Here is a 13,089-nt window from a genome sequence, read left to right as displayed (position 1 = left end):
GAGGGGGAGGGAAATGGGAAGCGGGGAGGAGGCGGAAAATTTTTTTTCAATAAAAAAAAATAAAAAAAAAACTACAAAAAAAGAAAATTTATCTAAACTATAGTACAGAATTGGATGACAGCAAGGAAAATCCATCTGTGTGGAGGATTATGCATAAATAAACAATCCTGGGAGTGGGAGAAATAGTCTTCAGAAGAGCTCACCAATTGGATAGTCAACACCAAATGTTCCGTTCTGAAAACATACACACAAGAAACATTATACACACTGAGCAGGTTGTACTTAGGAATACATATGTACATACATATGTGCATATAATAATAATAAATGAAAAGAGAGGTCATGATTTGAAAGAGAACATGGAGGCATATCTGGGTGGGTTTTGGAAGGAGGAAAGAGAAGAGGACAATGTGTATTGTACACTCAAAAATAAGAGAAATAATGAAAATTACATTTAATATTTTCTAGAAATCTGTTGAGAATACAATTGCTAGGTTTTCTGGCTTTGCAATCAGAATTCTAAGACACTACCCTTTTGTTTTTCACTGTAGCTATACCGTCCTACAACACTGCTATCAGTGTCTGAGCTGTTAAACTTGTCGCATCTTGTCAACCTTGTTCTTGCCTCAACTGTTCATACAAGCTATTTTAACAGAACTGTAATTTTATTTTACATTTTAAATATATCAATGTGAAATCTATTTTAATGTGTTTATTATCACCTACACTGCCATTTTTGGAAGAAAAAATCTCTGTGTAGTTAGCTATATTCAAACTGGTTTTTGTGCTTTTACATGACGGAGTTTCAAAGTTTTAAAGACATTGTAGATATTAATTTTGTCAGGGATGTATATGACAAATGTTTAATTATGCTGTGTACTTGTCATTTTTCTGCTTATTGAAAATCTTTGAAAAGTGAAATGTTAAAGCTTCATCCAAGTTTCCATTTCTCCTTTTAGAAGTCAAATATTTGTTGTCAAGTTGAAGACTTCTTTGCCAGGTTGATTTTCCTGCTTATTTGAACTAGTTACTGAAGAGGTTTTTTTTCAGATTTTTAAAAAATTAAAACCTTGTTTTACTTTGTTGCTTTCAGAGTAAGAATTATGTTTGCTACACCAGGTTGGCCTGGAACTAACTATTTTGCCCTGGCTGCCTTTGAATGCCGAATCCTATTTACTTTCCTGAGTGCTTGGATTTAAGGCATACACCAAGATGCCTGGCTTTCTGAAACCTGTATAGCTTTACATATCTTGTTTATGATTAATTGTGCACTAATACATTTTGTGAGACATAGGGACGTGATCTAAATTCATTTTGCATATGGATGTTGATGTCTTTAATGTCACTCTTTACTACCCTAAAGGATTACTTTCTTTTGTTGAATTCCAATTGCTGCTTTCTAAACAACTCAGTTGTTCAGAATTTCATGGCTCGAGTGTGTTTCCAGTTGTACTGGAGCCCATCTTCCCATCAATCCCACGAGGTAAGGTATATATATGTTTTAGAGAAATAGTTCATGCCACCAAAGATATCAAATTTATATTTTAGAGTTATTTATTTTATTTTTTGGTGTGTGTGTGTTTCTTACTTCTAGGTGTATATGGAAAGCTGTGAGTCCAAATGTGATTATTTTAAAGTGGGGTTTGGAAGTAATTAGGTTCAGAAGGTGAGAGTTTAATCAATGGCATTAGTGATCTTTAAAAAGAGAAATGAAGGCAGTGTGGCTAGAGCCCTCATGTAACAATTAGTGTCACTGTGAAAACAAGGTCAGCTAGAAACTGGAGTTTGCTCTCTGTCCCACCAGCAGATACAGTGGGAAGTCCCCATTTCACAAAACAAGAAGAAAGGCTTCACCAAGACCCAAAGATGAAGATACTTTCTTCCAGGGACTTCTCAGCCCTGCGATGATCAGAAATAAATGTGTGCTGTTTAAGCCACCGAGTCTCCCTTATACTTTTGATATCTGGAAGGACTGTAATGGTAAATACTATTCTCATGAATATTTAAAAATAAACAAATTAATTAAAGAAAGATACTCTTCCCTTCAGAGTAAATTTGAGCTACATCAGTTTAAAGTGTATTCAAAGTAGAACCTATGTTTTACTTAACTTCAAGAGTCTTATTTCTTTTAATTTTCTTTTTTAATTTTTAAAGTTTTGATTGGCATATATATATATACTTATATGATGTGATGAGTTTATAACATAAGATCATACAGTTAATATACATTAATAAGTGATTTTACTTATTTATTCAAATAAGAGTATTTTAAATCAGCTCTCAGCAGTTTGGAAAATGAAGAAATCAAGGTTATCAGGCTATGTAATATAACAGTAAAGCATTTTTCCTGTTCATCTGAAACTTTGTAATTGATCATGATTTCCTGTGATATCTCAGCCTTTTGTAACCACCATCCTACTTTTTGTGTGTATAAGATTTATACATTTAGATTTCACATAAAGTAAGAATACATAGTATTGATCTTTCTTTTTCCACTTTCATTTACATTAATATACTTCCAAGTTCATCCACATTGTCACAAATGACAAAATTTTCTTATTTTTAAGGTTGAATAGCTTTCTATTTTATGTGTACCAAATTTTATCCATTTACCCCTTGAAGGACACTTAAGTTTCTTTTACATCCATAAATTATAGATGTGCTAAATGACCATATGGATACAATCTATTTGGGATATGTTAATTTCAATTCTTTTGTATGTGGGCCTGAAAGGGATTTTGACAAAGGTACAATATCACATAATACAGGAAATATATTCTCTTCAAAAGACAATACTGAAAAACTATATATACATACTTGTGCACAACAGTGAAATTTGCCCTTAATGTATGATTCAAAATGGATTAGAGATGAAAATTAAGATCTAAACTTAAAATATCTTAGAAGAAAATATCTAAGAAAAATTGCATGATGATTTTTTTAAAATAGGAACTCAAATTTGCAGAAAACAAAAGGAAAAATATAGCAAACTAAAAAGTATTGGCAAGTAAAGAAACAGTTATGAGAAGAGAAAGGAAAATTATGGGTTGGGAGAGCTATGTACATCCATTAAGAGACTGCTATGCCCCAATACAAGATATTTGTATATCACAAGACCAAGAAAACATCCCAATTAAAAACGAGAAAGGTACTTGAATAGACATTTCTTTAGAAAGAGTGGCATATGATCCAACAGTCTATGAAAAGTTTCTCAGCGTCATTAGTCAACAAGAAAATGAAAATTGGAATCATATGAGCTTTATTACACAATTGGTAGAATGTCTGTAACCAAAATGAAAGACAATGAATATTGATAAGACTGTGGAGGAATGGGAACATTTAGCAGGGATTTTATAAAAAAAAATGGGGTTTCCTAAAGAGCTGAAGTCAAACAACCACATGCATTTTAATTTTATACCATAGCATTTCAACAGTTCATTTGGTGTGCCCCCTAATTATTTAAATCACAATTAAGTCTCCATCAATCCTCTCTTTTTGATGCTCTAAGTCAATGGACCAAACCCCATTAATTCTGTTTCCTTGACTAACAAGAAACAAACTACCTTCATTTCTACTGCAGGCCTTGCGTGCCTCCATCATGTCTCTCCTGGACCACTGTGGTTACTCATCACTGGTATTCTGTCTTCTCCTCTAGCTCATTGCAGGTCATCTGTTCTTAATGGACAGATGAAACAGCTTTCTTGCTCAGGTACTGGCTTGAAATGTTGTTGTCCCTGTCTTATGCTTGCAAGCATCTCTTAGAAATCTCTACTGAATAAGTATACTTCAGTGAACACATGTGTCTTGCTCTCCTTTAAGGATGCTGACCATATGCCCAGCTTAGGGTTCTTGCAACAAAGCTGTTCTCTCTACCTCACACACCCTTGACAGCTCGTGCTTGACTCCTTGTGTTTTATACACTGGGATCTCTTTTTCACTTTTGTCTTTCCTATTTAGCCTACCCATTTTCTATCCTGCTACTCTAGTTCAGCAGCTACCCACTTGTGGTATATTCTTATTTCCTGTTTGTTTATATCTTCCTTCCTATTCTGAGGTATAGGTACCATGGAATCAGTGTCTTTCTGTCTCACTACTGTGTTCCCAGTGCATGGAACCATGTCTGGCACAGAGAAAATGCTCAGTATAAACTCACTAGAGAAATGCATAAGAGTGCTGTGCTTAACATACTATTTTACCTTCCAACTAAAGAATAACATGCACATACATAATAATTTCAAAGCTAAAATAATGATATTTGTATCGTTATCCAATTATATATATTATATAACAGAATATTTGTCTTTCATGTGTCAAACATTGTCAGAGATGCCATATGCATAGAAAAAATGTTAAAAGCATTTTGCTAGCTTGTATGCATAAATATAGTTTTATTTTAAACCTGTTCACCTTAGTTTTTAAAAATTCCTGGAAAGTGTGTTTCTTCATTAACCCATTGAAATGGGTACATCATTGAGACTATGGATTTGAGGTGAGAGTTGGAGAGGGGACAAGTAACCAATAAGTGTTTTTAAGCCTGATATTTCACTACGTGTCTTTTTATTGCTGTATAAGAACATCACCTGATGCATAGCATTGTTGAAAAATGCTTGTTTCAAATAGAACTGTTACGTGTGTCAAAAACGGGGGTAGAGAGCCCTTTAAAATAAGGGGTTTGAATTTCCTTTATGTGCTAAACTTCATAGAGACAGCATGTATATTTATATGGAGCCAGTAAAAACAAGCAAAAGCCCTGAGAATGTTAATTAAAAATGTAAAGTCACCCGAGAAACTGCCCAAATCCCTGAAGAATTCTGATCTAATGACACTTTCAAAGTCCCAAGCATCCGATTTTCTGGCACTATAACAAACTGCCAGTGTCGCATCACTCTAGGTACAAAGATGCCCCGTGCAAAGCGAAGGCCCTAGGGATTGCTCTCCTAACTTAAATCAGTCCATAGAGAAATTACAAGTTGCATTTTAGCTTTTAAGAAGAAGACGGTGATGTGGTTCCTGTTTTTAGAACAACGCAGCAAGTTAACTTTGGGGCTCTGTTGCCCCAACGTACAAAACTTACCAACTGTGACTTCCAGGTTACTGGGTTTGAACGTGGATAATGATTTCATCCGATTCCCAGATACCTGAGCCTGGACAGTGCAGAAGTAATAGTGTTTGGGGTATCAGTTATTTTATACCTTAGAGTTCATGGGCTTGAATATATCTCCGTAGCACAGCAATATTGCTTTTCTCATTGTTTTGGTCAGAATCGGCTTCTCCAAAGAGCTCCCCACCCCAACCCCATCTAAGCTCTCTGAATATGATTACCACTGTGTATGGGGCCAGTATGAGTTCTGGTCTCCAGCACTTTTTCCAGTCTCCCCTTAATTATTTAGAAGCATTTTGGGCATTCCCAGGTCCCGAGATTCCTCCCCAACAGATCCTGTTTAGCAGGATCTCTTATTGGTGTCCGAAGAGCTTCTGGCCCCAGTGACCTGTCTTCTGTCTGCTCACCTGCTTACATGCTGATTCATTGATGAGCTGGCAACGCAGGCTCCGCCTCCCTCGGCATGGTCCTTGAGGTTAAATTGCTTCAGGAGAGATGATGCTGAGCTGCACCAGAGCTGGGTTACTACAAGTGTATAAAGCAGCAGCCTATCTGTTGCCACAGAAGAACTTGGTGACCGTCCTGAGAGGCAGCGCTTTCTCATTGCCCTGTTACTCTTGCGTCCGCGCTGGCTGCTGTACCTTCTGACTCAGGCACTCACAGCTAACTCCCCAGGAGTTGTGAGGCAGCTTGATACATAAACTGAGACAGAAGTTTCCCCTCAGAAGCCGCCTTTTTTTTTTTTTTTCCTTTTCTATTGGCAAAGACTACTGACGCTCCTCAGAGGAATACCTTGTTCCTTAAGATGAGTGGCTGTAGGAAACGGTGTAAACGTGAAATATTGAAATTTGCCCAGTATCTTCTCAGGCTATTAACAGGTTCTCTTCATACAGGTAATGACTTTTTTTTTTTTTTAATCAAGGCTAGCAGAGCTTGGTAACGGAGTTGAACCGGAGTAGAAAAGGCTCACTATTTCTTTGTTGTGATTTTTCTTTTTCTACTGTTCTCAATAAAATGCCGTCTCGTTTGCTGAGCTTCCTTCTGCTAAAGACATGTGCTGTGCAGCTTTGGTTTGGGGAGGGGGGAAAACTGGGTTGTCTGAATGTATCTTTTATGTTCTCCTGGCAGCGCCACTGTTAGCTGCGCCTGAGTCTAAGGAAACAGCGTCTGTGATTAAGGAAAGAAAGAAGAAAAGGGCACAGTTGTGTGAAGGGGATTCTCCTCCCTGCTGCTTGCTGCAGTTTATGGGAAGCGCATAAAAGCTACCCTCCCTGTCAGCAGTTAAAGATTCTCTGCAACTCTTTGATCGTTATAATCCCTAGATTGTTTGCAGTATTTGATCTTGGTGCATGGCAGTGAGAGAGTTAAGGACATTTCTTTGAGAATTCTGAGTTCCTTGCAAGATGTGAGCAAAATATGCCAACAGATGAAGAGAAACGTGCTCAGGAGAGCTTTGATGTTTGTATCATTATAGTGGATTTCAGTGTTTAAACATTGACATAATTGCAATGGAAACTTTACTTTCTATCTAAAAGCCGGTAGCAAGAAAATATTTTTTAAGACGTTATAAAATGGTGAGACCAAACCAGTAGATGTGCTGCCAGTGAAATTCTTGAGCGCTGTCATTATCTTAGAGCCAGGCAGGACCAAAATTAGTCCCCACTGATGACAGATACTGTTAATGGACCATCAAACAAAGCTGTGTTAATAGAATAGTACACCTGGGTTCCAGCCGTCGGGAACTATCTGAGTGTAGTGTTTTTCAAATGTGAATAATGAGGGAAACAGTTAAAGAAACCCAGACGGTGTACTATAAGGTTAAGAGATGAATTTGATCCTTATTTTATCCAGAGAAGAGAGAGGTGGTATGTTTGTTAACACACCTGCTTATGTGACGGCATTGGCAATATGAACTATTGGAAGTCAAAGAGTACCAGTAAATCTTCCTGATTTAAAATATAAAAAAAGTCTTAATATTCTAATGTTCACATCCCACTAATGCCCATATGCTAATTCTAAACAGCGCACGATGTGCAGAATTTCAATTATTAAATAATGATTGAAAGCCTGTATCTAACTTTTTCATCTCGGAGTTTTGTTGTATTTCTACCAAATCTTCACATTTCCAGTGTAAACAGTTATTTGGATCGATATGGCCTTATTGGTACTTATTTCTTTGCTGCATACGTACTGCTAAAGCAGTGTGTTATTTAAGACACCATGGCTTGGTCACTACTGTTTCGTACCTGTTGTATGATCTTGGTGTGTGTTTAGAGAAATTGTATACAAAAGGAAGCTCCCAGTAGCTGTTTCTTTCTCGTTGAGTGCAGATGCTGCCTTGTGCCCTGTTTGTTTATTCTGTTCGTATAACAGTTTTCTTGAACTTTTGATTTCCAAGATCTTTATGGCAATGACAATAGTTGTGAAGTTGTAAAGCATAAATATTAATGCTAAATACAGTCAGCATACAGGTTGTCTAGTGGAAATGTGGGAAGCGAGTATAGAAGCACTATTTTAAAACCTATTAATTGCACATTTGGAAATCAGTGTAGGTGGTAGCAGTTTCCTGGTCCTGAAGCACAGGCCGCCACACACCTTTGCACTTGAAGAAACAGGAGCCCAAGGTTATTATCAAGTAGTAAGCTAGATTGATTTCCTCAGAAATGAACTTATGACAATTGGGTTCTGGCATTTTTTTTCTCTTTTCAGGCATAGTAACAAATTTGAAATCCAGTTCTTCATAATTGTTCAGAATTCTGTTCACAAAGGCCAATGTATGCATTTAATAGTAGCTGTGATAATATACTCTGTTCATATTACAGATTCTAATGCAAAATTCATTAGAACACTTTTGGGTCCCTGAGCTTGTAATTAATGAAGAAGTAGGGAGCAGGGCTGAATCAGTTTTAAAAATTCGCTTTAAAGTTAGATGTGGAAAAAGTTGCTAATTGCATCCAGAACAATCAGCATATGTCTTTGTAGTTATCAAAATTTTAAAATGATATGAACATTCATTGGCTGCCTTTTTGCTTTTGATCATAAAATCTCTTATCCTTAGTTCCTCACTTGACACTATCTGAGGAAGTAGTAATATTCTTTTTACATTTAAGCACGTTAATATCGGAAATACCAGGTTTGTATTTTTTGCCAATTGCTTCTCATTTGTTACCAAATATATACGGAAAACTCACTGCAAAGATATAAAAACATGAATGACTTTTTGATGTGCCTTATTAGTGATATCACCAGTGAGAGGGAAACAATTTCCCGAGCTGACAACTTCTCATGTAAGTTTGACGGTCTCTAGGATTACATATTTATGAATAAATAAATTAATGGTTTTTCTAAAACGGTTTTATGTGAGAGAATACAGATTTAAATGTAAGTTTTCTTCAGTCAAGATAATACCTATGGATGGTGATGGTGCACCTCTTTAATCCCAGCACTAGCGAGGCAGAGACAGGCAGATCTCTGTGAGCTTTAGGCCAGTCTGATCTACAGAGTGAGCTCCAGGACAGCAGGGTGTACATAGAGAAACCCTATCTCAAAACAAAGCAAAACAAAAAAATAGTAACTTTCCCCAAACTTGTGAAGTATATTCTTTTTCATGTTAAACCACTTCTCAAAGAGTGATTTTAACATGAGCAAAGTGGATCCCAGGCTAGGCCGAGTTTAAAATGTGAGACGTTAATTCAAAATACACACAAATGAATGTTGTCAAAGCACATATGTTGGCTTTCCTTTAAAATGTAAAGTTTTAAGAGTTCCTTTATTATAAATAATTAAATATAGAATCTGGTGCACAAGTAATACAAGTTAGTGACTTCCAGGATAGAAGAGCAAGATTTTTTTATTGATTTAATTGTGCTATGCATTTTCCCTACTCTCCTCACTGCCTCTCCTCTCCCCTTCAAGAGCAAGACTTAATGCAGGGTCAATTATCTTACTTCTTCTCAGTTTGATACTTGCTTCTTGATATACTACATCATATATAAGTCTAGATGGGACTTCTGCTATACAACATATCCTACTACATCTAAATCAATGGGAAAGCTTTATAAAGATGAGCCAAGTCATTTGAGGCTTCTATCAATGGATAATTTGGGTATCAGTGCTCTATTTTACAAATGTTTCTGCCATTACAAAAATGTGTGATGATACTATAGATTCAAGTTTTCAACTGCTTCTCCTTTAGTTTTTTTTATTTGAAGTTTATTTTGACACTACTCAAAAATTGTCCATATCTTGTTCTTGAAAAAGCAAGACCTAGACACATTTTCCTATTAGGAGCTATTATCTAAACATATGTTTGAGGTAGATAGTGCCCAGAGCTTTGTGCAGACTTTAGGTCTACAAGCTAGGCTAAAGTTCAATCCTTCACTTAAGGGTAGTAAAAATGATTTAAATAGAAAATTCTATTAAGCTTTGAGTTGTTGTTTATCTAATGCATTAAAGTATTTCAGACTTAATGAAATTATATTATTAAAAGCTGTGGTAAGAATCCATCCCATTCCATAAAGAACTTTACCCTAGGAAGTGGGTGGGTGAGAATGGAAGAAAAAAGAGAGAATAAATCCATATATGTAGACAGAGCACACCTTTGGCTTTCAAATTTGAGGAAGAAACTTTTATGCCTTACATAATATCATTGAGTTCTTGTGGCTCAAGCCACACTAAGCTAATCATGTACAGATTTAAATACTTGAATGTTATATTTTAAAGCATTAAGAGAAGTAAAAGCTATTAGCAAAAACTGAGAAATGACAAAATTGCTCTCTGACCAATCACCATCTTTTTCTCTAGCCTCATTTTTTTGCTTCAATGTTATGAATTATAGATTATTTATCCCATTCCCCAACTTTCTGGATACTCCTCCTCCATCTGAAGGCATTATATAATTAAAAACTGACAAACTCAAAAACATATCCTAATAAAGAGATAGGACTTTCTATTTTCCCAACCACGTACTCCTGGCTGTTAAAATATGCTATTTGTAAACTCTTTATCTGTCAGTTTAGAAATTCATATTATTCACTATTTTTGTCTTTTAAATTAATCCCTTTTAGTTTTTGGTTAAATTTTTTATATGTCAACTCTCTATTTTATAAATGCATACAAAATGGGACCATTGGTTTTATTGTTATTTATTTATTATTGTTTGCCATATTGCTACATTCTTGTGCATGGGTGTGTGTGTCTGTGTGCTCTTCCTGCTGCTGAATCTTGATCTTACACAACAACCACAGAATGGTATTTATACCTGATCGTCAATGAGTGTATGGAACTTTGTTTCTTTTTCTAGGAAGAGTTTACATTTTAAACTTTATGAAAATAATTATTTCTCCTGTGCAACTTCTCCTGCAGGAGTTACTGGGAATGGGGGAGTGGGGTTCTTGCTTAGCTTTTTTTAACTATTCCTTGAAGTCAGTCTGAATGTGGTCTCTTTAATCCCAGCAGACACATCAGTAGCAAGTTTGGGTTATTGCTTGCATTTTTGACTTCACAAGAAAATCTTTGTTAGTGCATCCTCTCTCTTTGTTTTCTTTTGTCTTTTTCCTATAATTAGGATATCAGGTAAGCCCAGAGGGCTTAAAAACTCTTCTTTATAGATAGAAGACTGATTTTTATCACCATGACAATTTCAGAATGGTGGGAAGTCTGATCACATAGTCTTAGACATGATTAATTTAAAACTCCTTTGTGGACTAATTGACTAAATTAATCAATACATTCCACAAGGTCTGAAGGGAAGAACTAAATACTCATAAGAAGAGGTGCTTTTGCCACTGCTGCTTAAGGGAGTCAGAGGTCCCACATCACTAATGGCAGAAATGCATTCCAGGGCCTCATTTACATACTCAGAGAAGCACTCAGGAGCCACAATACATTGAGACCATTGAACTGATTGTGCAGGCATCACCACAGTGTGTATCAGTTCTGTGTCTAGCTGGCGAGAGATCTTACACTCTGGAAAGGGACTTTATAAAATGACTTTAAATATGGGCAGAATATAAGGAACTGGTCAAGACATGCCTTCTCTGAGGCTGTAGAAAAATGTACAAAAAGGAAAAGCTGTTTCTGAAACCTGTAAAGAGAAACTGCAGGGAATCGTTAAGTAGCAGCTGAAATTCAGAAAAGAGATGACCCCAATCTACGAGGATCAGGTAGGCAGGAGATAGTCCAATGTAAATCTCTGTTTCTTTCTGCCTTCAAACTTTCTGCCGGCAGACTCTGAGTGTGTTAACAGCTTCCTGTTACTGCAACAGAAACCCAAGGCAGTAAACTTTAAAGAAAGTGTGAATTCGGCTCACCAGTCTGAAGGTCTGGGCCTGTGTAGTGTTGGTTTCCTTCATTCCGTATCTACAGTAAAGCAGAACATCATGGCATAAACAGGTGGTGCACCAAAACTCTTCCCCTTATTTCTGGGAAGTGGGAGAGGGAAAAAGGGACTGGGGTCCCATTTCCCCCTCCAAGGACATGCCTGGAAAAAAAAGGGCGTTTGAGAGATATTCCAGGTCCACACTCTAAAAATCCTATATCGCTGATGCAGGTGGGAAAGCTACTCTAAGCAAGAGAAATACATGCCTGTCTGTATTTATTTGCCTTCACACAGAACCCCACAAAGCAGCTTTCTTTGCTTAACATGACTAACAGTGGTCATGCTATTCCCCCTCCAAAGAGGTAGTGCAATGAACAGAAACAAGTTGATCATATCCCCAGAGACTCATAAGATACCTGTATATCAACCACAGCCTCTATTATCATTGTTTATCTTTTATTTGGACCAAAGCAGACTCTGTTTACTGAGAGGATATTACTGTAATCAGTCAAACTCAGGGATGCCAAAAGATAACATGATGTGTGGTTTGTAGCAGATGGTATCACAACACTGTGAGATTGAAATATAGTTTGCTTCTTCTGTGCAAATGTATGGGATTTCCTTGCTAATGTATATTTTCCTCTAAACTTTTCTGTCAGCAAGGGAGATCTATTTGTGAGCTCATGGCTAGTGGGTGTCTGAATTCTGAGGAGCTGCCATTTATTGGAAAAGTCCAAATAACCACTGTAAAATTTGTCAGCATTAATGTAATTTTTATGTAAGAAGCTAAATGATTTTACAAACAAATAGTTTGATCAAGACTTGCAGAGTATCTATATCATAATGCCCATTCTTCTGCTTGATAGAAATATTTCAGTGATACAAGGGTATTTAAAGATATTATTTTTGGAGGACTGGTGTTTATCTTGGTGTTTTTAAAGGACAGTGGCTACAGCTCAGCTACTGATCAGCATTTAGTAATGTCTGTGAGAGTCAGTCCTTTGTTACTGTTTAAGGAGAGCTGAATCAATGGCCATGATTATGGGAAGATGTGCTAAGGTTTTGTTAGGGGAGTCACCACATCCAAAGGGTTCCATCACTTGATCCCTTTTTTTAATATGTCCGGATCAATATTGGTTCTCTTTTTCTTCTACTGTTTATAATTATAATCTCTAAAATATATTTATTTATTGGCATGTACACCGTGTGTGTGTTTGTGTGTGTGTGTGTGTGTGTGTGTGAATGTGGCCATGCACCTGCTATAGCTCATATTCAGAAGTCAAAGGAGAGTCCTCTGTAGTCAATTATTTCCTTCTTCATTGAGGTCCATCTCTTGTTTCTCCAGTTACACTGTGTATGGCACACTTGCTGGGTCACAAGTTTCTGAGTGATCCTCTTGTCTCTGCCTCTCATTTCACCATTAATGATAGGAATGCAGATGTTCACCAGCCCATCTGACTTTCACATGGGTTCTGGGAATGGAGGTTATTTTGTCAGGTCTGTGGTGTCAGAGTTTTTTACCTAGAACTTTATCATAGTCTTAATGACAATAAAATATTTTATCATGATAGAAAAACTATATGTTTAATCCAAAAAATGTGTTTCAGGAGAGCTTCTCTCCGCTAAATCCTTACCTGCTGCAGGGTAGCAGGACACACAGTGAAAAGGT

This window comes from Chionomys nivalis, chromosome 6 (assembly GCF_950005125.1).
Source record: "Chionomys nivalis chromosome 6, mChiNiv1.1, whole genome shotgun sequence".
Classification (NCBI taxonomy): domain Eukaryota; kingdom Metazoa; phylum Chordata; class Mammalia; order Rodentia; family Cricetidae; genus Chionomys; species Chionomys nivalis.
The sequence above is the reverse complement of the archived record's forward strand: the minus strand, read 5'-3'. Positions refer to the sequence as shown.